Source organism: Musca domestica, unplaced genomic scaffold, assembly GCF_030504385.1.
Source record: "Musca domestica strain aabys unplaced genomic scaffold, Musca_domestica.polishedcontigs.V.1.1 11, whole genome shotgun sequence".
Taxonomy (NCBI): Eukaryota; Metazoa; Arthropoda; class Insecta; order Diptera; family Muscidae; genus Musca; species Musca domestica.
In genome coordinates this window covers 10,414,360-10,442,305 of record NW_026712133.1, presented here as the reverse complement: position 1 = coordinate 10,442,305, position 27,946 = coordinate 10,414,360, and the positions used below count along the sequence as shown (strand labels likewise).

Sequence of the window (27,946 nt, the reverse complement as noted above, 5' to 3'; positions counted from 1 at the left end):
TTTTGCTATGATTTTTTTTTTTGATACATGTATCAAAAATATTTAAATTTTATTTCAAGGAAGGATATGTCCAAAAAACAATTCGAATCATTCCCATTGAAAAAATTAAGCCTCTTCGCCTTTAGAAGTCGATTTGTAGAATAAGTACCAACACAGCTATATTCCAAAAAAAAAAAAAATAAATAAATAAATAAATATATACATGCATACATACATTGTGTATAAAACTCAAAACTCTTATATACCGCTGTTATTAGCGACCTAATTATCCCACTTAAAAAAAAAACCTTTTACATTCTATCCTTTGAATGTGCGGTCGAAGAGTAGAAAACTTCCACACTTTGTTTTGTTATTTCATTTGTTTTCCCATGACTCTGTTCCCCACCTCCGCCATCTAGTCCATGGCCACATTTCGAAATTAAAAATCATGTCCATGAGTTAACGTTACATTTAAATCCATTTAGAGGTTGCGCCCAATAATCATTGTTCTACACAAACACACACACACACGTTAGCTAATTATAAATAGTTACATTCCTATCATTCATGCCATATCCCATGTAGGTATACATAGGTGATAATAACAGTAAAGGTAATGGTAAAATAAATAACAATTGTCATTAGTGATTACGTCTAGTTGGAAAGCATGCATGTTCATGTTGTATATTTCCGATATACTAAATTGTTCAATTGGAAATTGTTTCATGCATGGCTATTTACAAAGTTTAATGGGTAAATGTTATTTCATGACTGGGATTTACAAAAATTGAATATCCTTTTTGATTCAACACAAAGAAAAACAATTGATCCATATCGAACCACATCAACCAGATTCAATAATTAAAAAAAAAAAACGAATATTTAGCAGTTTACTAATAGAACATATTAGAAACCACAAATCACTTGGTTTATAAAATCGATCGTGGAATTGTTGAATAATAATAGAGCAAAGAAATGAACCATGAGCAATTGTCTGAATGAATGTTTGCTAAAATTGCAGTTGATAAAAAGGAGTAACTATGGTAGCCAAATGACCAAGATCAACGAAATTGCTGAACTTTAGATATCAGACATGCGAAAAGCTTGCTCGAATTCCCACAAAAAAAAAAAAAAAAAAAAAAAAAAAAAAAAAAGTGAATACTGAACTCTATATAAAACTCCCACTCTCCGAGCAATCTCGCTCGCCAACTAGATTTACTCCCGAATGAAAGCAACCCAATCGGTGATCTGTTATAAAGAGACTTCCGAAAAAATCGCTCGTATTTGAACAAAGGGCGAAAATCGCTCTAATTCGAGCAAGTGTGCTCGAGCACATTCGAGCTCGAATATGAGTAAGCTTCTTTTCCACGTTTTTGAGTTGGAAAAAAATTCATTCAAAATCGAGCAGATTCTACCCTTACCGAATACTCTTTACATTTGTCAAACCGTTTTTGTATTTCTATGCATGTGTGGAAGAGGATTGACTTGAACCCTTTAATTAAAAGGGTGAACTAGTTAAATCTACGAATAGGGGAAAGTTCTAAAATGAAAGTATATTGCTTCTGAATGAAAAATATATTGGATTTTCGGTGTCACGCAGGTGTAGAAAGAATTCATTTGCACTACTGCACTGGTTCGTTGCCATCAACATTTTTGCTCAATTGCTTTCTGTTCGGTAAAAATCGGAAAATTCTCAATTCACAAAATATTTGTTTTTTAATTATACTGTTCTTCCCCCATTAAACCATTTCCAGTTTGCCTTCAAATATTTCATGGTTTATCTCCACATTTTCATTTCGTGTGGTTTTATTAGAGGAAGTCCTCTAATTTTTGGTGGAAGAGAGGGCAAACGGCTGGGGACACTCAGCCAATGTTTTATGATGCAATAATTGGGTTATTACGTTAATTTTGGTCGTAAGTAACTATGTACAAAGCAGTGTACTAATTTATTATTTTATTATGAACTTATAATTGGAAGAAGGAAAAAAATGCTTTAAAATGTGAAAATTAGAATTAAAACTTATGGAACTAGTTCCTTGTTCCACTTAGCTATTCCTCTGTCGAAGTAAATTTTTTATTTGCTTACATTCAAGTAGCTAAATGGCACGTATTTTGTATTGCTTTTCCTCTCTCGCCACAAATTTAAAGGTTGTTGAAGCATTGAGCAGTTTTGTTAAAGATCAAACGCTTTGCGGAGAACTTATCTGCTACAAAACCAAAAAAAAAGTAAGAACTTCTGCTGCATCGATTTGTCTCCATAAACAATATCCGTCAGTTTCTGATTATAAATTTTCTATGTGCATTCCATATTCCTAACTACCTTGCATTTATTAATATCTCACCAAAAAATTGAAATAAAATTTTCTTTTCAAATAATAAAAATAATGTTCTCTCATTTCCACATCCTCCCACCAAAGGCAAACTCTTTAAACTACAAAAAATAAAGGAATAAATCTTAAATTCCCTTAATTGGCTTTAAATGCCAGGTCACATGAAGGGTAAACCACAAAGGGTGGTGGAGGCGTTTCAATTAAATCGTCAATTAGATGTCACATACAACACTTCCCCTTGTTATTCTCGGTGGTGGTGGTGGTGTAGAATGTGTGTGTATCGGTTTGGGTCTTAGCATTGGTGCGGTTGCATGTCAACAACTAACTTTTAAGTTATTCACAGATTTTTCTGCTTCGTTGGTGAGTGCCAACAATACTTACAGAGTACGACAAATTATTAAACTTAAAAAAAAAAATACAAACAATATGTGCATATATGAGGAAATTTAGTGCCAGTGCCCAAAGGAGTTAGTTCCATTTCTTAAACATATTATGTTGGGGTTGAACTTAATTGCTTTTAAGAATCATACCCTCCCTCGTATAGTCTAGCCAATGCCAAACATTGCGTGTTAAAATTCCCTGAAAATCGTGGTGTACATGCGAGGGGGAATTGGTGGTTTACCAGGTAACTCATATAGTTAATAAAATCGTTTAAACAGGTGCTGGCAGTCACTGTTGACAGGGCCATCAATAATTGTTGACATCTCGTTTTTATGTGTGTTCCTGTCACGTGGTGTGGTATACTGAGGGGATGTAAGAGATTAAAATTCAAATTCGAAAACTTGATTTGGATTTTCAATATTTACAAAATATAGGGTGGCCAAGGTCATTCCAAACATACACGGATATCAAAAAAAAAAAAAAAAAAAAAAAAATTTAGAGCAATTACAATGAAAAATCTACAACTTGAATATTAAGTCCATATTTCTGCCGAACATGCGAGGAAACAAAAATACATATTTCATTCCTGCGAAATATAATTCCGAATCTTCTAAAGAATTATTTTCATTTCGTTAGAAATCACAATTTGTATTCTCCTGACTTACAACCAATTACATATTTTTATTGCAACACAATTGCAAAATAAAAGAACAACACCAACAAACATAGTTTTCCTAATTTCACTTAAAACCACAAAGTCAATAGATCACCACAAAGTAAAGTGAGGTTAAACCACTTTTCATTATTCTTATCACTTGGATTCATTAAAAATTTACCACCAGAATCGTTGTACCAAACATATGCATATGTGTGTGTGTGGATTTGTGGGTCAGTGGACCTCTTTTAATCTTTGATGGTCACCATTCACAGTAGTGTGGGTGGGTGTGTGTGTGTGTTATTGTGGGTGTTAAGTACAACTCATGTTTTGAGCACTTTCCACCGCCTGCCGCCACTATTTCCTGCCAAGGTGTTTCATTATTTTAAATGTGTTCCGAAATGGGTTTATGTTCGTGTCGTCTATTTCTCCCTCTCTCGCTCTCCCTCTTTTGGTTTGCATTAATTTAAATTGTGTTATGTGTGCATTTGGCAAAAGAAGCAGGAGGGAGACCATCCATGTACCATAAATTTCCTGGCTTATACCCATGGAGCTGTGCTCCCATTGTCGCCTCCTTGTGTTTGTGTTCGGTGTAACAACAAACGACGACTTTAACATTTGTTCTTAAATTTTATGAGGGCTTAAATGAGACATTTGCCATTAAATGGTTGTCTATCTCTTGGTAGTTTTTTCCCACTTCTTTCATTCGTTATTCTAAAAAGGATGCCAAAATAAAAACTGGAGGCTATGCCAACACGTAAAAAAGTGGTAGATGGAAAATAACTTACATACCATGCCACCGCCACCATCACCACCATCGGCATCATCATCATCAGAGGCTGCCAACAAAAGATTTCACCTCTTTAGTTGGTGTTAATGATGGTACTACTACGAACATTACATTGGGTTATTTGGTTACACATTATCCTTTGTACCACGGAAGTAAAACAAGCCGGAGAAAAAAGCTCCTTTACAAACACACTCATACACATACTCGTACATAGCTAACATATGATAAATAAATGTAATATTTTATTTTATTATTTAAGGTTTCACCTGATGATGCTGATGATTGTAATGTGTGTTTTTTTTTTAGAAAAATTGCCTCCGGACCCAGTTTGTGGGTAACCAAAAGGAAGCAAGTTTAACATTTAAATTGAAATGATAAATTTCCTTTTTTGGCATCATAACTAATTTGTACATTTGTCATCGTAGCCATTGTTGGGAAAAGAACCATCAGTTTTGTCTACTTTCGGCCAAGTTTTTGTGGTTTCCCCTTTGAGGCCAATAGTAGCACAAAACTACCGGAATTGTGAAAATATAAAATAACGAATAATTTAATTTTAGTGGAAAGAGACAATAAGACATTTATTACCAAATAATGAATTTCTTTTTCATTGTGGAAAAATTATCCGGCAATATGTTTACTGATATTCGAAAACTAGTCTTTTTTAGGGAATCCACAAAGATTTTTACAACAGCGTGAGACAGATTTTTACCAATTCCTTGTCATTGGAGGTACCACCAATATTTTGTCTTGGGTTTTCAGCCATTCTTCCTAGTGGAATTTTTACCTATTGACCTCTTCAGGTTATTTTCATTGATTCTTTTAAATGCAATTTTTTAGCATAGACCTTTAAGCCTTGAGCAAGATCGTCGAAATAATTTAAATCAGAAGGTACCTTCTTTATATGTCGCTACTCCCAAACATGGACATATATTCAAAATTAGTTGCAAAGAGGTGTCCTACTCCCCGATACTGAGTTAAATTCTAATTGCTTGGAAAATTTGGCAAAATTTGGGGTGACTTTTTAATTTGGCCTGAGTTTTTATGCATAAAATCGGTGGTTGCACGATGAAATTTTTTAAAAAAAATTTGCAGCAAATTCCGAAAGGAGTTTTCAACCATGTTTTGAGTAACGGACCAATTAGACGAATTTGGTGATCCATTTGGGAGTTACCATTTTCCACACAAATAATTCTCGTTTTATTTATATTAATATTGTCGAATACAATATTTTCCTGAAAGTAAAGTATTCCAAGGAATCTTAATCAAAATTTAAAAAAAAAAGTACGTAAAACGGTGGAATTTCGGTCCTTCTATTTGGGATATTTTGCGATGGAAACATTAAAGTTTTTAGTTTTAGTTCAGCTTTCAGAATCTACTGAGTTTTCCAGAGAATTATTTATTTGTGTCAAATTACCAATCAAAATTGTAATTCTATGTGTAGTTCTCGAAATAATATTTTTAGACTTCATAAAGCGCATTTAATCTTCATCACAATTTTCGGTCTTTTGAGGAAACATTTTTTAGGTTTTCATGGAGTAAACCAGTCGAAATTCCACTAGAAGTGTCTTTTACTTGGCCCTTGGAGTGAAGTAAAATTCCTCCTTGCCGACATTTACTTATTTACTCTCTCTTGCGATTCTAAGTGGAAAGGATGCTTTTAAGCATAACATATTTCTGGAGTATAAATGCTGGCTGGATTATTGCAAAATGTTTTCATCTTTGCACGTAAATACCATTTAAAATTCTTTCAGACCGAGTTAAATGCAATTTTTCTGTTTCATTTAGAAGCTGTGTCATTTGTTGACACCCTTTGACAAATTTTACATATTCCAAAAAATAACTCAGAACCACATAATTGTTGGGTTTAGTTGCAAATCCAAATCTAAAAAAAAAAAAACGACATAAACGAAACCATCACAAATTATGATACCAAATGTTGTTACTTTCACCACATTTCGTGTACTGCTACTACTCTGCACCATATAAATCTGCGCCATGCGGTTAGCCCCATTTCTGACAAACTCCAGGCGAAAAAAGCGACCCTAGCAATCAAAGCTCTAATATATTACAGCATTACAGTAGGTTACTCCGTTTTGTTTTTTTGGCCTCGTTGGTCCCTTTGCCAGAGGATACTTTTGATAGTCTTTACCAAACATATTTCAAAATTTAAGTTTATACAATCCTTTTTGGTAACTTTACAGAGATATGTTTTTTTGGGTCTGAAAGCTATCCAGAAAACAAGAACTTTCCAAAAACGAAAAACACACACACACAAAGATACAGAAACCAAAACACAAGTAAAAAGTTTAGAGTGTATCGAATGAATATTCAAATGGGCTATGTTTGCAATGCAATTGGAGAAGTGCTAACAGTTGTACTGACTGTTGTACATATAAAAATATGTAAACACAGGATAGGGATGTCGGTCATGATCAAGCACTGTAAGTTTTTGTCTGTTTAAAGGCTAGTTTACACATCATGTTGGAGTCATATATAAACTGGCTTTTTCTCATTTAAATTTAGCATTTTTAAGTGTTTGCATCAAATTTTTAGCAAAAAAGGCACCTAAAATTATGCTATAAAAGTGAAAAATATAAAAAAGAGGAAAATAGTTACCTTAACACAGTTGATCATCAGACTAACTTTCAAAATAGATTTTATACTGGAATAAGTTCTTGTTATTGATTTTTATGTAAATAAATTTGAAAAAAAAACCAACTAATTTTAGATTTTGGTGTCAAATATATAAAGAAGTATCCTGTATCCTGTACATCAAAGACTGCCATATTCAAAGAAATATTTTACAAAGACATAGAAGTGTAAAGATAGGACAAGACAGAGCATAAATATGGCAACCCTGTAAAAATACCTCTGTTGTTATGATATCGTAACAAAATAGTTAGCAATGTTATGCGATTTAAACCGCTTAGGCAATATGCAATTAATTTGGAAAGTCTATGAAATAAAATTTTGAAACCCAATTTTGGATTTTTCAAACTTTTGTTTGTCAATTTTTTCTATAAATGTGTTTTTGGTATTAACATTTTCCTCCCATGGACTGTTATATAGATAGTATAGACACAAACCATTTGGTCAGAATGCATTATGTCTAGTCTTTACCATTTTAGGTCTTTGTATTTTATTCCATTTCGGTTGAATTTCTTTTCATATTTTATTTTTTGTGATTATTGGAGCAGAAATTCCCATTTTCATCGACATCTCTACCCCCCTATCTGTATGCACATATATTTGTAGTGACTAGTCATAGTCATGTGTGAGCAAATAAGTAAATGCAAGAGTTAAAGATAGTTTGTTTATTTTGTGGATAACAATTTGTCCAAAGGATTGTGGCTTCACACCTTTAGTTACATACACATGTGTGCGTGTGTGTCTGTGTCTCTTGTTTTAGTGTGCAAAGGTGAAATGCGGACTGTATCTCTGTATGTTGGTATAACTGTTTGTGTGCGTGTGAGTAAATACAGGATAAAATACTACAAAAGTTTATTCTCCCTACACACACATACACATTCACACTCTATTGGTTGGAAAGTATCTGCTTGTACTCGTCGTTAACTTCTTGTACTGTTTTCTGCCAGCAGTTGTCTTTGTATGTGTGTGTGTTTCAGCGTTTTTTATGGGTTTTTCATGTAACCTAAATCCCTTTTTAAGTATTTTGTTATCAAAGCTGTTTGCCATTAGAGTACACTCACTCACACACACACACACACACACGACAAAATAAATAAAATACAAATAACAGCAACACAAGTTCGAGAGATGAAGTAAACCAATGTAAAGTGAAATGAAATGAAAAACAATTCAAAGTATTTTTACAAACCTTACCTTAACATACCTTTGGTTTTGGCTCACACACATACACACACACGGTATTCCATACATACATTGGTGCATACGTAGCAAATCCAATGGGAAAACAAGGAGAAAAAAACCCAAAGCAAGGATGTCTCTGGCACGGCTTATAACAAAAAAAAAACAAGTCCCCATTGGAGGTACACAACCAAATAAAAAGATAAATCGAAATTTTTATCCTGGAAAGGGATACGCGAAAACTCAAATGCACACACAGAAATATAAACATCAATTGCAAACACGCAGAAATATCTGGGATTTGGCATGAGTCGCTGTCGTCGTCCCCGTCTGATGCAAATGGAAAGCAAACAAGCGTGTTGTGCATGTTTGTGTGTGTGATCATCAATTCATGTGTAAATAAAGTTATTTAATTGATGGCTAACAAGGAAATTGTGTTATTCAACATTACAGTGTGTGGGCCCCAGCCGAAAATGACCAAACAATAATGTCTCTTTCGAAATGTTCAATGGGTTCTTTTCAACGTGGGGTATTTTGTTGGGTTTGGGGATGCCAGATTTTGTGGTGGCGGAGGGTTTTAAGAAATTATTTTGGTTGTTGGAACGCTAGGGACAAAACTCGGCATATAATGACGTTTGAAGGTAAAAAGAGGCAATTCGGGATTTCCCCCGTAACCACTTATGACACCGATGGGATATAAAGCTGTTGTTGTTTTGTTGTTGAAATCCTTACAAGATTGTCCATAATGTTGTTCGAAAATTAAAATTTGAATATCATATTTTAGATTAAAATTATTTTTTTTATAGTTCGTAATGGGTTTCCTAATGCTCACATATGATGCCAATATTCGGTAGTTTTGATGATTTTCTTCACATTTTCCGCTTTTTGGTCTGTCGAAGACTAACTGGCTTTTCCAACTGATTTCACCGACATTTGCAGTTCCTGGCCGAACTTAACGGCCAGATATTCCAAACATAAAATAATGATAATATTTTTATAGAATTTAGGTCAATGTTTTAAAAATGGTAAACATAGTAACAATAGACCATTCCTTTTACTAACTCCACTCAAAGACTTGGAAGATTGATAAAATGTTTGAGAATATTTTCAAGGATTTTCTTCAAAAAGGGGTATTAAAAGTTACTGGCCCAACTTAACGGCCAGATATTTCGTTAATGATAATATTTTTATAACATTTAAGTCAATGTTTTTCGAAATGGTAAAAATGGGTCATTCCTATTATTAACTCCACCAAAGGACTTTGAAAAGTTGTTAAAATATTTGAGAACATTTTCAAGGACTTACTGTCCAAAATCGATTTTTCTAGGATCTACTTGGCCAAGAAAATATGTTCCAAGATTTTCAAGGACTTTCCGGGTATAAAAATGCAATTTTAAAGATCATTTATATGATGTACGGCTGGAAAATAAATATGGATGTTTTCTTAAAAAATCAAGGGGTTTGTAACAAATTATATTAAAAAATTCAAGGATTTTTTAAGGAGTTTACTAGGAAAATAAGGAATATTAAAAAAGCTTGTGCCTCACAAAAAATCTTATATTTTGGAAATTTTGGCCGTTTCATGGCCAAATGTGGATAGAAGTTCTGCCAAATAAAAAAAAATATATTCTCAATATCACGGATAGCCTACGTTGAAGATCTTCGGCACATTTGTTATCTAAGGTTGGTTCTCACAAAAGTGTTAAACACGGATAAGGAGCTTGAAGTATTTCCAATTTTAAGGTTTATTGTTGGCACTCTGTGGTATTTGGGTATTAAAATGGGTAGAAAATCATTGAAATATCGAAAATATTTTACAACTTCAAGATGAACGAAAATTCTTATGTGTAAATTTAATAACACATTTAATTTGATGGCTCAAAAATTAACTACAAATTCTAAAACTAAAATAAGCGAGGATTAAATACAACCTCTGGATGGGAACTGCTTTATACTTCTTTAAATATATTTTATGGAAGAATTTAGGGAAAAATTTCGAAATAATCAAATTTTAATATAGCAATTAAAGTCTTTTTTACTTAATAAAATTTCAAATTCGTACTTATGAGAAGCTGGTGAGAATTTCACTATTCTCCAATCACATTGCAAGTATATAAACTGCTTGCTTACCTCCCTCATTAAAATCTTTAAGGTGGCTAATCTGGCATTAAAATCCCTTAAATCCCTACACCTTCCAAAAAAAAGTTCATTCATCAAACAAATGCCTTTCCCCTCTCAACTCAACTGGTGGAAATCTGGCAGCTCTCCTTGCATGTCCTGACACATGCTTGCACTCATCTGCAACTGGGTGTTTTGTAAACATGACAATCGCCATGTTTATCAAAAGTTAAAACATGACGTGTTGTCCTTGTTGTTGGTGATGCGACATCCTCCCTGCCATCCCCTTTCTTTCCATCCCTTCATCCTTTTGCAATATTTCGCTATTTTTAGTTTTTAGGGAAATTAAATAGATGTGACAACAGAGCTTTTAGAATATTCACATACATAGATGAGTGAATATCAGCCACACACTCACTCACATACACACACATACTTGTGTGTGTGTGTTTGTGCACACGCTGCATTTGTTAATATTCGTGTTAATGTTATTTGTAATTGAAACCTGTCATTTGCATGTGTATCAATTACTTTTGGGTATTTTAATTGTTTGCATGTTGTTTCCATTAGCATAGCCAATATTGTTGATGATAATAGTGGTGTCGTCATCGTGGTTGTTGTTGCCGTTGTTGTATCATGAGTAGTTGTTGTTGATTCTGTTGCTGTCTATTTACATTTACATCAACTAAAAGTTAATGTTTTGCATTTGTATTTGACAAATCTCTTGAGGCTTTTGTGAATTAGCACTGTGTTTACATTTAAAATCATTCATTGTATTTGTTTGTCGTAGTTGTTGTTGTCGTACTGAATATTTGTTTGTATAGCTCATAAAATTAAAATAATTTTCAATTTCGACAAATTTCCATACACCTTATTCACGCAAACAGTGGCAATGTTATCTTTCTCGTTGTTATTGCTACCACTGCTGCCTCTGCAGATGATGACGATGCCAATGATGATGACGTTGACATATTTACATTGTGTCATTGTAATTTAGATTAAATTCACCATAATTAAGTTTTAATTGAGTTTTAATTTAAGTACAAAATAATTCATTTTGGTTTTAGTCCCATTTATTCATTAATACCATCTTCTTGCCATATTTGCCTACAAAATTTGTGGTTTGGCTTTACCATAAGACGAAGAATTTTATTAACTTCACCCTGTTAACCAAAGTATACGATTCGTATTCGAATTGCCTATGTGTCTGTGTGTGTGTGTGTGTGTGAATCTGTGTTCTAAAAGAAAAATTGGGAAAAGTGTAAGCATTTCAAGGTATACTTGAATTATTGCCACTTAATCAAAACCATTTTGGTTTTATGGGAATTTTATTACTGAAATTAATCCGTCGAGTGCCAAGGCAGAAAAGAGAGAAAAAAGGGATACTCCAAGGATAAGTGTTGAGTAATGTGAAATGGTTTTATAATTTCGTTTTAATGCGTAATCGAAGTCATAACTTTAAGTATTTTGCATTTTTCAAAGAAATCGTGCATGAGAATTTTAATGGCAACATAATATTTAAAATATATTGAAAAATTAAGAAAAGGGGAAACGGAGTTTTTCCACTTGCTGAAATATTAATCCAATTTTAATACTTTTGCCTTTTTATTATTTTAAAAAATATTTAGTAAAGGAGTTATTTTTGTTTCGTAAAAAAACCCAATCTTTTTGGCTCTTCTAAAATTATTCGATCTGTTAAAGAAATAAATAAAAAATATTTCATTATTTTTTATAATTTAATAATTTTTTTTGGTTGGTTATTTATTAATTTGTTATATCTTTATAATTTTTAACAATTTTTTCTGGGTTTTTATTTTCAAAAATATTTTAGTGGAAGCTACTGTCTCTTTCTATTTCAATGCAAAGCATCAAACTTTTCTTTTTTCAAATTATTTGATCTTTTAAAGAAGTTGAAAGTAGTATATATATACAGGGTGAGATAAAAAAACTGCAACAAATTCAAACACCATAATTTTTAATTTTTTTTAAATTTTATTGACATTAATACATTTTATTGGCATAATACACCCTCCAGAATATTTTCACGATAATATTCGGCATTTATTCTGATTCCACGGTCGATTAATACGAGCGGAGCGGCTCATCACAATGGAGAAAACCAAATTCTCATCGGAGAAAACCAAAATCGGCAGTTCACCATTTTCCGCCAATAATTTTAATAGCTGTCGGGCGAGTGACTTGGAAATGACAGCAGTCTGAAGTTGGTTGCAGTTTTTCCATCTCACTGTTTATTTACATTCCTAATATTGCACTGTGCCACAAATCCACCATATTTTCCTTAGATGTTGGCAATCTTCTAATTGTTGCCACAACCGGTACCGAAAATTAATCACAAAAACCTTAAGCTGGAATATTGAAATAAGTTTGCTTCAGCTACAGTTTCCCTTCTCTATATATATACATTACAACAATAACATCAACAACAAAAATGTCATTAAAAAGTTTTGCCTAAAGTTAAAGGACTGATTTTATGCCATTTTTCTTGGCTGTCTGGACTACCGGGGAAGGCAAAGAAAAGCTGTCACAAATGTTTATGACAATTAAAAATATTTTCCTTCCCCCCCAAAAAAACTCATATTTTCAATTAACCCTTAAATTAGCCAACATTAAGTTTTTCACGACAGTTTTTTTACGTTTCTTTTATTGGAGGCTGCTCGAAAATCCTTTTTATGTTTCATTGCCATTGTCAATGACATAGCAACCTCTGTTCTGGCCCGTTTTGACTTTTGCTACTTTCACTAATCCTGGCAATAATTTATGTCAGTTTGTGGCACTTGGTGATGCGGAGAGTGTTGTTGCCTTAAACATGGTTACCTTTTGGCAAGGGATTTTGTTTACATTAGCACCAGAAGCAGGGTTTGAAAGGCAGTAGGTGGGAGGTCTTGTTTATTGTGGCTGCAATCCTAGTTTTTGTTTTGTAAATCCTTAGGTCATTCCCTTTTTAGCCTGTGTAACTTCGGTCTTATTATTAAATATTGTTGTTATTGTTTATAAATAGTTAGATACACAAACATGTGTACGTTTGTATGTGTGTCGTTGAAATATGCCTGAGTCTTTCATCGGCCCACATTACAAAAAGATTATTTGGACTTACCAAACACCCACCACCATGTGTGTAAAGCGTTGGGATATTGTTTTGCACTCACTGCCTCCGCCCCCGTTGCAAGTGAATATTTATGCCTTGGACAGATTGATGATGAATGCACTCCTGCCATAGCCCATCGTTGTCCTTGTGATGGCCTTTTGTTATTGGCATTTATCTATTTCATTGACAATATGATCTGCCATAGCCCAGAAAATTTCATTGCAGAGCTATTTTCTTCTCACCAAAATACTACAACTAAATCCATAATTTATTGGCAGACAGTCTGGTTGAGAATTGAGAACGACAACCCTCTTTAAGTTGTGACATTTATTGTGACATGACTGGGTCGAAATATGGTGGTTTTTGTATTTTGATTTGTTGTTATTGTGAGTAGCGAGAATATTGATTGGCTTACAGACAAGATGGATCAATGAAAAAAAGCGAACAAAATATGAAACAAGCGACAAGTAAATCTCTTTAAATTACCATTGTCATAAATAAATGTGAAAATTAATATTTATTAACAAGGTCAGGGACGTCGAGATAGATATAGAAAGGCAAAAGAGGTCCAACAATGCTTAGGGCTTCTCATAAGGGGGTATCCTATTCCAACAAGGCACAAAATAATCCATAACTTTTTAACATTAAAATTAGGGAGATCGAAGGGAACAATTTTGTCTGGTGCCCCTGGATAACAATTCTTTTTTCACTTTTTTCTTTTTTTTTTTTGGTAAAACATTTGGCTGAAAATGCCGCTTTGCTGAAAATGTTCAAAGTAATCCTTTAAAAATCATTCATAAAATCATAAGCATCTTCATGTTAATTTTATGTCATAATTAAATCCTTAACAAGTACCAATGTGAATTACGTCAGGAAATCAATAGAGTGGAAATGAAAGAGAAAAAGTTAAGCACTTGCGATTTTGTCTCTACCCTCAATGTATTGTATAACCATCCAAAAAATGTTAAATTTCACAAAAAATAATTCCTCCCATATAAAAATATGAATAGTATTTTTACTATACTTTCCGATTTGTAAACAGAATTTGAGGCAAAAAACCTCGTTACCATGGCCCGTCTTGTATTAAATTTCCCGGCAAAGAAAGCAAAACACTTTTAACTGATATCTAACACTGCTGATGTGGAATACTACTTCACTACCACACAGGGGCATGTTAAGGATTCCAACAGCTTAACCATACATAATATTAGCATCTAAAACCGGCTTTTTCCAACAGGCATCAAATGCGAAATGAAGAAAACGACATAATATCCCATTCAGAATGCTTAGATACGAACGAAAGAACGAACGAACAAACAAACAAACATATGCACATTTATTCAAAGAGAAAATTTATTCCTAGACAAGAGCTTCAACTGGAAAAAGGGCAAATACACATTGAAGGCAAGAGGTGATTTTGGGATCAACAGTATCGGGCTATAAAATTATGTTGACCTACGGATGGTTTAAAAGGATTGTACGATCTCTGAATACCTGAAATGTCAGTTAAAACTCATTTATATTTGTAAATTATGTTTTTCCTCAAAATTCTTCAATCAATTTTCGATACCATTCCATAAATATTTAAAGGTTAATGTAGAATGGGTTAATAGGAATAATGTAGAGTTGTAAAGGAAAAAAAAATATTTTTACAATATGTCGACTATAAAACCTTGCCAGATTCGAGGTGTTCCGATTTTTTTAGTGGGAAAAAAACATAATTTCATTGCCCTCCAAGACGATGGTTCAAACTCTGTACCGACGTTTCTCATTACTCGGCAATGAGATAGGTTAGTTTATTTTCCTACTGATAATACGGAAGATAGCTTGTTTACATTACCATTGAATGAGTTATCCGACCTCCCTCCATTGGAGCTCCTATTTGGAAACTCCTAGTGCTATCCTAAGAACAGGAAAATTTCTTGATCAATTTGGCCTTCTTGTCACATCTGCCAAGCCAATATGGACATCAATGATTTTTTTTTATTTTATTTATTATTATTTTTTAAAGCTCTATAGATGCGCATTTGATTCAAATTCTCAACCCCTCCCCATTCTCTTCCTCCAAAACCGTTATAATTTCACACCCACATATTGTAATGTAAAGTTATTAGCAGATAAAAATCATATACACACATAGTAGTGTGTATTAAAGCGGCTCTGGCTGTTGATGCTGTTGGTTTCCTTCTATTTTACAATTTACGCTTCGATTTTTTTCTCACTAAGTAATTCCGGCTTTTTACAGCATTTCCTTAAGAAAACACACAAACCACACTAACACACAGCAATACATAAATATGTACTGCTACATACATGTACGGGTATGTGTATGAATGGCTAAATTGAAGATGCCACTGACAACGATGACGACGACGATGATGATGATGTTGATGAGGCTGACTATAATGTTATCTGATCATCAACATATAAAGGCATTTTTGCCCACACACATACTGATGTACCATTTGCAGGCATTTGCCGCATAGACATTAATACATATACACACAGGATAGTGACTACCAGTATGTGGTGATTGGTTGCAAGGGAAACGGAAATATTTCTTAGGTTGTATTCTAACCTTAGACTTAGACAAATATAAAAATTACATTTTTACGTTTACATTCACTTAGCAATAAAGGAAACCACACACACTCACACACAAAATGAGAGAAAACAAACACCAAGAAAGAAGCAGAAGAAGAAGAACCGGGCAAAGAGAACACAAAAAAACTGTCTATGATGCTGGCGAAATGGAAAAAATGTTGCTAGAAAGTGAAACCTTCGGAAAAAAGAAAGAAAGAAGCAAAGACCATGATAAAGAAAAAACCGCAAATATGGCTTAAACTGGAAATTTAAGGTTTTCTTATTTTTTTGTGGAGTAGACAGTTTTTTGTTTCGTTGTCCTTTTCATGTTTGCTCTTCATTTATACATACATACACACACACATCCTAAATATTGTTAACCAAGAACACAAAATAAAAACATGCCGATAACATTGTTCTGCAAATATTGCAGAAGAAATGCCAAAATGAATGAATAAACGTGGCATTTAAACAACAGCTTGAAAAGAGCATTTCCAGAGAGCATGAACTGAGCTGTTTACTTGGGTTATTAGTTCAGTAGTTGAAGTGCAAAGAAAAAGGATAATTCTTTTCATGGGAAACATATAGAGGAAACCGTAACAGAAGAAAGAGCATCTTTCGATTTGGATGAAACCTTCTGTTACTTGGGACCGCAACAAAATATTTTTTGTCATTGCCGAGGATGGGGGGCGTTTCTTCTGGAATCTACGTCTTTTACTTTAATCAAACAAATGGCTTTTATTGTTTTCGGTGTCATGTCATATCTTCTTATATTCGGAGACTAGTTTTCGTGTTGCCCTGACTTTTGGTGGCTTAGCAAATTATATGTTTCACAAACTATGCCGAAATCTTTATGGTCTAATAAATTTATAGTGTTTCAGCACACAAAATGTAGAATGTGAGCCTTAGTTCGGGTGAAGATTTGAGGTTGTTTGTTGTAATGGTAGTTTATGTACGGATGGATATGATGGAAAGTAATGACAACATTTATGTGGGTCAAAGGCCAAAAACTACAAACATACGTATAAATACATGTTTTATATTAAGATGTACTTTACTGCCATTTATTGCTAAGCATCAAATTAATGTCGAAAGAATTTGGTCGGACATTTCTATGTGTGTGTGTGTGGTTTTTGGCTGGAAATGAAGTAAATGAATTTATTACAGTATGGGTTAGTCAGGAAGATATGTTGAACATCCTACAACTCATTGTGATAGAATGACGAACAAAACTCTGGGTAAGACATATTTTCCTAATTCTAGGGAAATTTTGTGACAAAAATACTATAAAATGGCCCATCAAGAATTGGTCTTTATATATATTTCCCTATACATTCCGTTACAAGGAAAATTCTGTAAAATTCTGTTATGAAACCCGATAAAGTGTTCTCTAGCGATGCTTCGAATATAATAAAAAGTTACTTTAAGAATAAAAATTGTTGGGACCTCCTTAAAATATGCTATAAAAATTTAATATGTACAATATAAACAAGTAAAAAAGCAACTTACTGCCGGGCAGAACTTTGAATACGCTCCACCATTTTGAACGAAAAAATTAAATCCGTTAAAAATTCTGTTAAAATCTTAAAAATACCTAATATAGCCCTTATATTGGGGTCTATACGAAGACGTGGACCTGCATAGGCAACTTTTGTCATAAGCCATTATAATATTTAAATACGAAATTTGAAAAAAATCCGGTGAATAATGTAGGTACCGATATTTTAGGGCCCTACTTAGACATGAATCCCATAGCCGATTATCTGTTTCAGGTTGTAGCACCCATTAGGAACTTCAAATATGAATTATGAGACGGAATTGTACATAGTGGATATACATAGACGTGGACCTACATAGCCAATTTTCTGTTATTGGATGAAGTACCCATTACGAAATTTAGAACGATTCCGGTGAACAGTATCGCTAAAATCATAAAAATACCGAATATAGGGAGATACAGTTATATGGGGGCTATAACTAAACGTGGACCTACAAGGCCCATTTTCAATACCAAAAGTCCTGCAGACGACTAACTCAATGTCATCAACCTGCTTCAATTCGTTCGGAAGCTAGAGTGATTTCCACAGACCGACAGACAGACGAACGGTCATCGTTAAATCGACACAGAATTTTATGCTGATCATGAATATATGTACTTAGTGAGGTCCAAAATGTGTATTTCGAGGTGTTACAAACCGAATGACAAACTTAATATAACCTCATTACTATGGCAGAGGGTATAACAATATGATAAAGTTACTATGTTTGAATTTCACATAGAGTGTAATCGGACTTAAAGGATTGTTTTTGTCTATTTGAATACGTTTCGAAGGAATTTAATTTATTATATCGAGTACCGGACTATATTAAATCATTTCTTGACATTTTTTATCATTAGTTTGTATTGGGAGTCTGCTCAAACTTCCCAAGGATTCTTCTTTTACTAATTTTGGATTTCCCTTATTCCCTTTCTATTATGTCTGATTTCAAAAATTTAAATTATTCCAAATGTCAATTTATGTAGGCTTCAGCGAAAATCACAAAGGAAAATCATTAATACACCTGATATTGAAATCAATTATTATTTTGACATTGTTTGTGAACAAAAAAAAATGTGAAAACGAGTTGAGTTGTTGACAACAGGAAGCCATATTCATTGCCAAAACCATGTCGGCATTACCATTATTGTTATTCTAACATTTTCGATGTGGCAGCATCAAAATTTGTTATTTTTACAAATTCACTTTGGATTGAATTTGCTACCAAATCCACCGCACACTCCCCTCTATTCAGTCGCGCTTTCAGACGACAGACAAAAATTTATAAAATTTATTCGTAATAAAAATGAACGTTATGAATATTTCGAAATATCGAAACATGTGTGTGTATAAAAGTATGTATGTGAGTGTGCTGCTATGTAGATGTGTTCCTCTTTGTGGGAATTTTGTAAAAAAAAAAATATATATATATACATGTGTTTATTTATAGATACCTCCTGGTAAACCAAATGTCACAAACTGTCAAAATCTATTCAAAATTGTGGTTATTAAATTTTTTTTACATGAAATTCGCCGCCACAAGGATTTTACCATACATATGTGCATTTTTCACATTCATGTGTAGGCTTTATTTTCTTTCGATTTACTTTTACATTAGCTTGGGCTGGGTAAATTCAAAATTTTGTTCTGTTTTATTATTTGGAAATAGAATTGAAAATGATTTTATTTTCCAGAAATTTTCATCACTTCACTTTTTGAGAGGACACTTTCGACTTCAACGAGAACTTCCTCTCTGAAATGTATCTTATCGTATGAAAAGACATTAATTCGGATTTTGGAAAAATCTAAAAATGTTAATATTTTTTCCCTTAGGAATCCTATTTTTATACCCTCCACCATAACATGGAAGGTATATTAAGTATTTCATTCCATTTGGAACCGATTGAAGTAATCATTTTAGACCCAACAAAGTATATTTATTCACTATCAGCGTAAAATTCTAATCCGATTCTGCCATATCCGTCCGTTCGTCTATTGTAATCACGCTTTCTTCCAAAGGAATTGAGGTAGAGTACTGGCATTTGGTACACATTCGTTTTAGAACTTAGATGAAGTCCGAAGTTGGGCTATATCGGCCAATCTTTTCGTATGGCCCTCATATAAGCCCTCATTTCGAAAAATTTGCTGCACATTTTTCCATGGAATTATCTGGAATTTGGTATTGAAAGGTTGTTACTTGTTCCTAATTCCCTTGCAAAAACAGTTACTATAGCTCCACATTGTGGTATATCTTTCATACAACCATCGTATATTCGATATTGTAATGGTTTTCCCCAGTTTTTTCAACGGAATTGTCTGAAATGTTGAGTTTGAAGTTTGTAATGGGTCTCTAACGGCCCTACAAAAATTCTTGATATAGGTCCTCATCTTCAAATTGTATTTATCGTGGTGTATGTATTTATCGGTATAAAAAATTCGGCACGGCCGAACTTACAACTTTTGTCTTTGATTAGATTTTCATATTCACAACAATTAGTGTTTCTCATTTCCAATTTTTTTCCCATTACACCCCACTATACTCGTTGCCTCGCTTGCAGTTATGCCCTTGTTTATGACATGTCAATTGCAAATGTCAAAACAACTTAATTAAATGCTCTTTTTTGTGTCTTTTGACTGGTATTGTTACAGCATTACGGCTGCGAAAATTTGCATCGCTAATAAATGTATTTGCATGCATGTGTGCTAGGCATCGGTATGTGTGTTCGTTCGTGTTGGTGTTGGTGTGCCATGCCCGGATAATAACAATGAGGACAATATCTGTCTGTCAATGACTTTTAATGGCAACAATTGAAACAAATACAAGGAAATTTGGCCGCAGTGTCAACAACAATAATTTTGTGCATTGTTGTTCTTGTTGTTGTTGTTGCTTTTATTCGATGTAGAAATTTATTACAACAAATCATTGCTGGCCGCCATGAACTCATTTCGCATTTCCAAGCAATTAAATGTAAAATACATCCTGATTCCGATCCATATTCAACGCTTCCCTATCTCGTTTAATTTGTCCTTTTTATCCTTTTTTTTGGGGGAGGGATTTTGGTTTTTCTCTAGCTCCCTTTTTTGTGGTGTGCTGTGGCCCTATGTTAATGGCGGTAAATATAAATGTTTTTTTTTCTACATTTTGGCGGAATTCAGTTTTAATTAAAATTGGGTTCATATATTCGTCCCTATCTTTGATTTCTCTGTATTTGAATACTTTTTGTGTGTTTCGTTATTTTGTTTTTCTCTCCATCATCGTAATAATGATGATCATGATTTTGCTGGTTATCATCATCATCATCGTTAGTATTCCGCTTTTAATTAATATGTGATTGAGTGGGATTCAGTTTTGTTTTTATATGTAAATGTGTAAGTGTGGGTATGAGTGTGTGTGTGATTTGGCGTTCAATGAATGCAACTCGTTGTTGTTAGTTATTCATGTTGTAATTGAATGGATTGCTTTATGCAGCATTTGATATTTGGTTGGAAGGCTAACATTTTTTTCGGTTTGGGGGAGAGAGAAAGAATTCTCAGTTGTATTGAAATTCTGCAAATTTAACATGGAAAATTGCGGCTCCCGTTGAAATTTCAGTTGGTCAGTTCTCTATTTTTTTTTTTGCCTCCAGTAAAACCAGCCTAAGCTTTGTGGCTTCACCACATGTAGTAATGGCAGTAGAAGTGGTGCATGTTTGTCGGTTGTTTTGCAACAACAATTACAAATCATAACTAGAAAAATTGTTGGAATTGTTGGAAATAGCATCAAATTTTAGAATAAGTTTAAATTTGTGTAAGTGTGATTCCGCAAATGATTTCTTTGAAGTCAATCTTCAAAATATCTAATATAAAATCGCAATGAATGATATTTACAGGATAAAGACATACACAATCTCTACAGGGTGAGATAAGAAAAAGCTGCAACAAAGTCAAACGACATAATTTTTAATTTTTTTTAAATTTTATGATTTTGTTTATTTTTTTTTTTTCATAAATTTATGAAATGAAAGCAAAAAATGTTGGAAATAGCATCAAATTGTAGAATAAGTTTAAAATTTTCGAATTGGTCACCTTTGGCACGAATTATGGCCTTCAAACGGCCAATGAAACTGTTACACGGTGCCCGAATGTTGCTCTGCGGTATTTTGGTCCATTCCCGGCAAAGCGCTTGATTGAGGTGATCGACACTTTGGTATTTTTAGTACCAACCTTGCTTTCCAAAATACTCCAGACACAATAGTCCAACGGATTGGTATCTGGAGATTATGGTGGCCATTGAATGAAGCGTGGAACCTCATTTTGTAACCATTCTTGGCTGGCGCGTGCTGAGTCCTGTTGGAATATCTAAGGTCTGCTGCGAAGTGTTTGCGTGCACAAGGTTTTTATACACTCTCCAGAATATTTTCGCATTAATATTCGACATTTATTCTGATATGCCGGTCGATTAATACGAGCGGCAAGCCAACATCGGCTGTTATGGCGGCCCACAGTCTGGTGGCCAACCGAGGGTGCACATTTTTAGCTGACCTCTTTGGCAATTAAACACGATAATTTTGTTTGTTTGTTGACAAACTGCTGGACATCGAATTTTTCTCATCGGAGAAAACCAAATTCGGCAGTTCACCTCTTTCGGCCAAGCGAAGCAACTCTTTAGCTCTTTTGAGTCTATTTTCATCTGCTGCGGTGTAAGTTCTTGCACTTTTTGGAATTTCAATGACTTTACTCCGAGCTCATTTTTCAATATTTGCCGAATGGAATATTGCGTTATATTTAGCTTACGAGACATTTTTCGGCCACTGAGACGCGGGTTTCGATCAAGTTGCTTCTTTACTTTTCGAACCATTTCTGCTGATGTTGCTATTTTCTTCCGTCCACTTCCTTGACGTCGCGCTACGCTACCAGTATCACGGTAACGAGCGATGGTACGAGACACAAAATATTTATTCACATTTAAATGCGTCGAAATGATAGCAGTCTGAAGTTGGTTGCAGTTTTTCATCTCATCCTATACAGGATAACCATTTTTTGAAATTATGATAATGTATTCCTAGCAAAGTCTTGTAAAATCCAATTTTGCAAGTCATGACAATATTTGAAAATTTATCCTTATACTGTGAGTTTTAAGGTCATAATTATCATAATCAATTTTCAAAAATTTAAATATATCCCCAAGTTTGTCTCTCAATGTAATCAATGACATACTCCCTCTCTCAAATCTAGCATGCAAACAGCTCTCTCATTACCCCCCACTTTAACCAATACCCACCGATTGCTACCGATTCTATTTAGCCAAACTAATTTGACCTAAATGACTGCAAAACACCCGGTTATCCACTAAAAACTGGTGTGAATATTATAGACATTTTTATGGCTTTGACTCTCAACTAAAATTCGATTATTTCATTTTAATAGCTGGGGAATAGCACATGAAAAACCAACATAAATTGTAATTTAATCATAAATTATTATTTTTTTTTATAGAATTATGGCATTTTCCCAATTTTTTGTCGCCATAACAATTGGTTGTGATTAACCTTTGTGCAATAGTTTTGGTGGTTTTTTGTTATAGGACATGCAAAATTTGTGGGTCAAAAGCAAAACAAAAGTTAATGGCTATAGGAAAAAAAGTTTAAAGAAAAACATATGTAAAACATTATACAAAGTAGGGCAGTGTATTCTACAGTGAAAACAAAAATAAATAAAATAGTTGCACTTTTCCCCAGCAACAAATACGCTAACAACAACAACGACAATAATAGGGGCGATTCATTGTGCGAACTACTGCAGACACCTACAACTGGCAGCGGCATTATGACACACATACATACATTCAGACATACCTACATAACTAACAAATACCTACCCTAGGAGTACAAAACTTTTGCGAAAACATCAAAATACATTCAGTGATTTCAGCCTCCAGACTTAGTCCTCATTTTTTGCAACGTTGTTTTTTTCTTTTTGTTCTCATTGGCATTGTTGGAGAGTTTTGTTGATAGTCTTTTTTCCGCACAGCAATTCAGGGTATGGGAAAAGTCTTTTGTAGGAAAAACAAAAAACAACGAAAAAAATGCCATCACTCAAGTTAGACAGGCTGATCTGTAGGCAAATATATACATACAGAGTTTTATTACGGCATTACATGTTTGCAACTGCATTTGACTTTGTTTGTGTTCATATGTATTAGTGGTGTCCAGTTGGAAAGGTAAATACGGCGCACACCCACACAGTTTGTGTTCGAGTTTTGACTTTTGAAGTTAAAAACGAGTTTTTTGTTTTCTGTTTTGTTTCGAATTACAACCCCACCCTTTGAAGTGATCATAAAAAATAAAAGTTATTTTTCTAGTTTTGAAAAAGTTGACAAGATAAAGGATATGTTATTTGCAAATGTCTAAAGTTGAAAGGTTAGTAGGTTGTTTTTTTTTTAATAAAGGATGGACTGTTTTTTATAGAGGAACGTTTATTTGCTTGGAATGAAAAATATCGCAGGGATTTTCAAGGATCGGGGATGGTTTGTTTGTATAATCCCTGCAAATTTATTTAGATAGAAAAAGCGAGGGGGATCTCTTCAAATGTTTCCTTTAACAGATTCATTAGAAATATTTTATTCCAATGGAGGGAGTGAGAAGAGTACGTTGATCGCTTCGATCGAGAAATGCTCATTGGAATGAAATTTCAAGAGCTTTAACTATTTACAGGATAAGTAATCGTCCCGCCTTGGAAAATGAGCTAGAGTATTTTGTGAAAAAACATTGGACAGTGGTCTAGCCAATGCTCTGCCGTTTCCGTTTCTTCTTATTCGTACTCGATAGCCCTATAGTTCAAACCGTACGAAATAAAACACTGCATTCAGTTTCGTAGGTCAGGCGATGACTTTTTTCGAGATTCGAGAATCTATTTCCATTTCCCGTCTTAGTTCCAATCGACAACAATGACATTGTTCTGAGTGAAGGCGCCCCTGTGGTAAGGTAATAAGTAGCTACAGGTTCGTACTTCATATTTATATGAACCACAGCGTGATCATACAAGAGTTGCGCAACATGTATAGCTCCTTCAGCCTCTGGACACTTTTTATAGAGTATACTCAGAGTTCCGATTTGCTAGTAATTAATCGCGAGTGAAAAATATTTCCGAGAGGGACGAGGAGTTTTAGAAACAGTTTACTCCAAAATACTTTACGGTTTCTGTGCGAGCGGGCTCAAGTTATGCTATTTGGAAAAAAAGGGTGGGAGTCAAAATGCTTAGATCAGAGCAATAGAAAAAATATTGATATTACTATTGAGGAAAGTAACAAAAATAAGCAGCCATACTATCATATGTTTTGTCTTTGATTCGTTTTCATTGCAAATACACATATTAACAAATAAAGCAATTATGACAAAAAGTAAAAAAGTACTCAGAAAGATTAGAATCTGCTCAGTTTCGAGCATATTTTACCCCCGCTCGAAAACGAGCAAGAAATGTATGAAAGTAACAAAAATAAGCAGCAAAATCATATGTTTTGTCTTTGATTCGTTTTCATTGCAGATACCCATATTTACAAATAAATCAAGTATGACAAAAAGTAAAAAAGTACTCAGAAAGATTAAAATCTGCTCGGTTTCGAGCATATTTTACTCCCGCTCGAAAACGAGCAACAAATGCTTACTCTTATTCGGGTGACATCCATTTCTCTTTTCTTCACACAAAAGTGCTCTCGCTCGAGTATCAATTTTTACTCCAGCTCCAGCGAGAATATCGGCCTGTATCTCGACAAAGGTTTTTAATTGAGTTATGTCAACTCGTGTTTGCGAGAGTATGAGCTTACGAGCTTATTGTGTGCTGTCTGCTGGAGCAGCATATGCAAGTACTGGATGGACAATCCTTTACAGACCGTTATGCGGAACTAGGATGAAAACTCACAGATATTCAAACATTTCGTTTCATAAAAAAATTATTGACAATTAAAGTTATTAAATTCTTCTAATTTTTTTGAAATATTCTTAAAAACACTATGATTAAAAATTTCACGCAAGCCCTCTATTCAATATCAAAGTAATTACCAAACGTCCCACCCTTTACAAACTTTTACTCATCCTTACTCTTATTTTTTTTTTTCAAACCAAACTTTAACTTCACTGATTTTTTACACAAATATATACACAGATAAAAAATACAACTCTGCATATAGACAGTTTGTTTGTCGCTTTGGTGGCATTTGCAATTGCAAATAAAAACTCGGGCACACACACACATACACACACTCGAAAAAATATTTAAATAAAGTTTTGGTTTTATGTTAGATGATTTCACTATCGAGTACCAGAGAATGGCATAGGCAGTAAAAAAGAAAAACAGCAACTGAAATAATATTATTACAACTATAACAACTTGTATCCTCTATAATTTGAACGCCGTTTTTTTTCTCTCGCACAAATAATTTGTTGAAAATTACAGAGCAGGCTGTAATTCGCTTAAATAGTTAATTGCTCAGTCATTCGTCTTCTCGTATTGCCTGGCCGGTCCATCTCCATTGCCAAAGATAATAACAAGGTACAGAGTTTCTCTCTGTTTTGGGTTTTTTCTCTCTCTCTCTCTCTCTTCCTCTGTCGCTAAAGCCAAAGCCGTGGCATAAGCCAGGACAAAACTGCACTATTTTTTGCCATTCAACAAAACGCTTATTGCCGCACTCAACTCGACATTAACATAAACATTTCAAGATGGCTTCATTTCCTGTGCTCCGTTTGAAAAATGTTGAAAACTTTTGGTTGACTTCCGCACTTCATATCTTGCATTCAGTCTTTCTGCATTTTGGACTCGCTTCTACTTTTTGGGTTTTCAGCTTGAAGAATTTCATTTTCAAAGTTGTAAATGTGTGCGAGTACGTGCGTGCGTGTGTGTGTGTGAGTGAGTCAGAGTGTGCGTGTGCATGTCCTTTGACCTAAATTCCAAATAATTAAATGCATTCTAAGTTGTGTTGTAGATTTTTATTTTTTCGGAATGCACTTTTGACTCTCTTGGCAAACAGACGAGGAAAAGTTCGTCACAGACACAAACTTTAATAATATGCAAACAAAATAGTGATGGAAAGGAAGTGATTTTTTTAAAGATTTAAAACAAAGAATATCAAAGTTTGTCCACTATACACCACGTGGGTGAGGGGAGGGGTGAAAACCAGAAGTTATCTGAAAATTCTGCTGCTGCTATTAAACTTTCCCCCGTTTTTTTAGTGTTTGTTTTCCTTTATTTTTGCATTCAAAAAGCAATGGAAAAAATTGACCCACAAATTCTTATAAAATATTGAAAATGTGGGGCGTAGATCCTTAAGTAGTAGAAAATATTCTTTCTTTCTTTCTTTTTTTTTGGGTTTGGAATATAATCTGCAGTGGTTTTAAGAATGTCAGCTTTTGTTGGTTGTCATTCCATTTTTATCCTTTGCCAAACATTATCGCATGTTTGCCCGAAATGCTGCTGTGTTCTCTGCTTTTGAATTTCGCTTTTGGGGTTAGACTTAAGCTGTGACATTTTTTTCGCTCTTGCCAATCTCCAATCGAACATGGCCAAAGTGAGTGGAGATTTTATGTTTAAACTCTTTAGAAAGTTTAAGTCGCATAAAGAATGCTTATGCACTAAATGCATTAGAAATAATGAAATTGTTTCACCCACTAAAAATTGGCTGTGGAGCAAAAAAATAAATGCAGGATAATCTTTAATTCTAATTTAAATGATATTTGGTGTTTAAGACATTGCCACTTGTTTCTTGTGTGCCCGCTACGCTTGTCATGCACAAATGATGAGCTTGGATGTCGATGTGTGCAACAAAATGAGTTTCCTGCATTCAAATATTTAATGGCATTGGATATGACATCCAAACAAGGAAGATGACAACGGAAACGGATATCAAACATATAAAAGGATTTACAGCTGCATAGATTTACATATTTCTACTGGGTGATGTCTGTACAAATATAAGTTTTGTAGTTGACATCTGAGATCTTTGGTGGGAAAATATGAATGGTATGTGATGAAAGGAATCCGATGGAAAGGAATGCAACTTGGGTTGTTTAGTATAAAATTCGGTACATATCTGCAACTCCTGAGTTTTGGTATTTTTGAATAATTACGTCACAATGTCCAACTGAATTAGACATAGTTTGATATTTTGGATACTCAGCATGTAGAATATCTTCTTTTTGAATTAAGGATTACTTTTTGATATGTAGTCCCAATAATGTAGTAGCTTCTACATCAAGCTGCAAATCAGTTAAATTTTAAGAAATTTGACTGGATTAAATTCTTGTTGAATATATCTCCACGTATTGTGTGGGTGTTTTGAAATCTTAGCCGGCAGAACCGGCTAATAGTCCAACTTGTGCTTACATTTTAAAGACCAAAGGCAGCTTTTAAATGAGCAGTTTACTAAAATTTGGAATTTGGGTTCCGATTTTTGAATATCGCTCATGTGACGAATACCAAGCAAGACGATTTAGCTCCCTTAGCCCTCCTAAATAATGCCACAATGTCTTTATGCATTTATTTGTAACATAGAAAAGGAAGCGAGATAGACCAATAGCTTTTTTTGAGGATCTTAAAATTAAAAGTCCATGTATTTTTGTGAATAAAATGCAGGTCGGATTTACTATCCGATTATTATGAAATTTTCCA

At 33.9% G+C, this 27,946-nt stretch overlaps 1 protein-coding gene across 1 annotated transcript in view; it reads left to right on the top strand.

Annotated features, from left to right (window-relative positions):
• Window positions 1–27,946, top strand: part of LOC101900488 (cell adhesion molecule Dscam2) — a 275,819-nt gene that overhangs the window by 188,303 nt on the left and 59,570 nt on the right. The window lies entirely within an intron of this gene.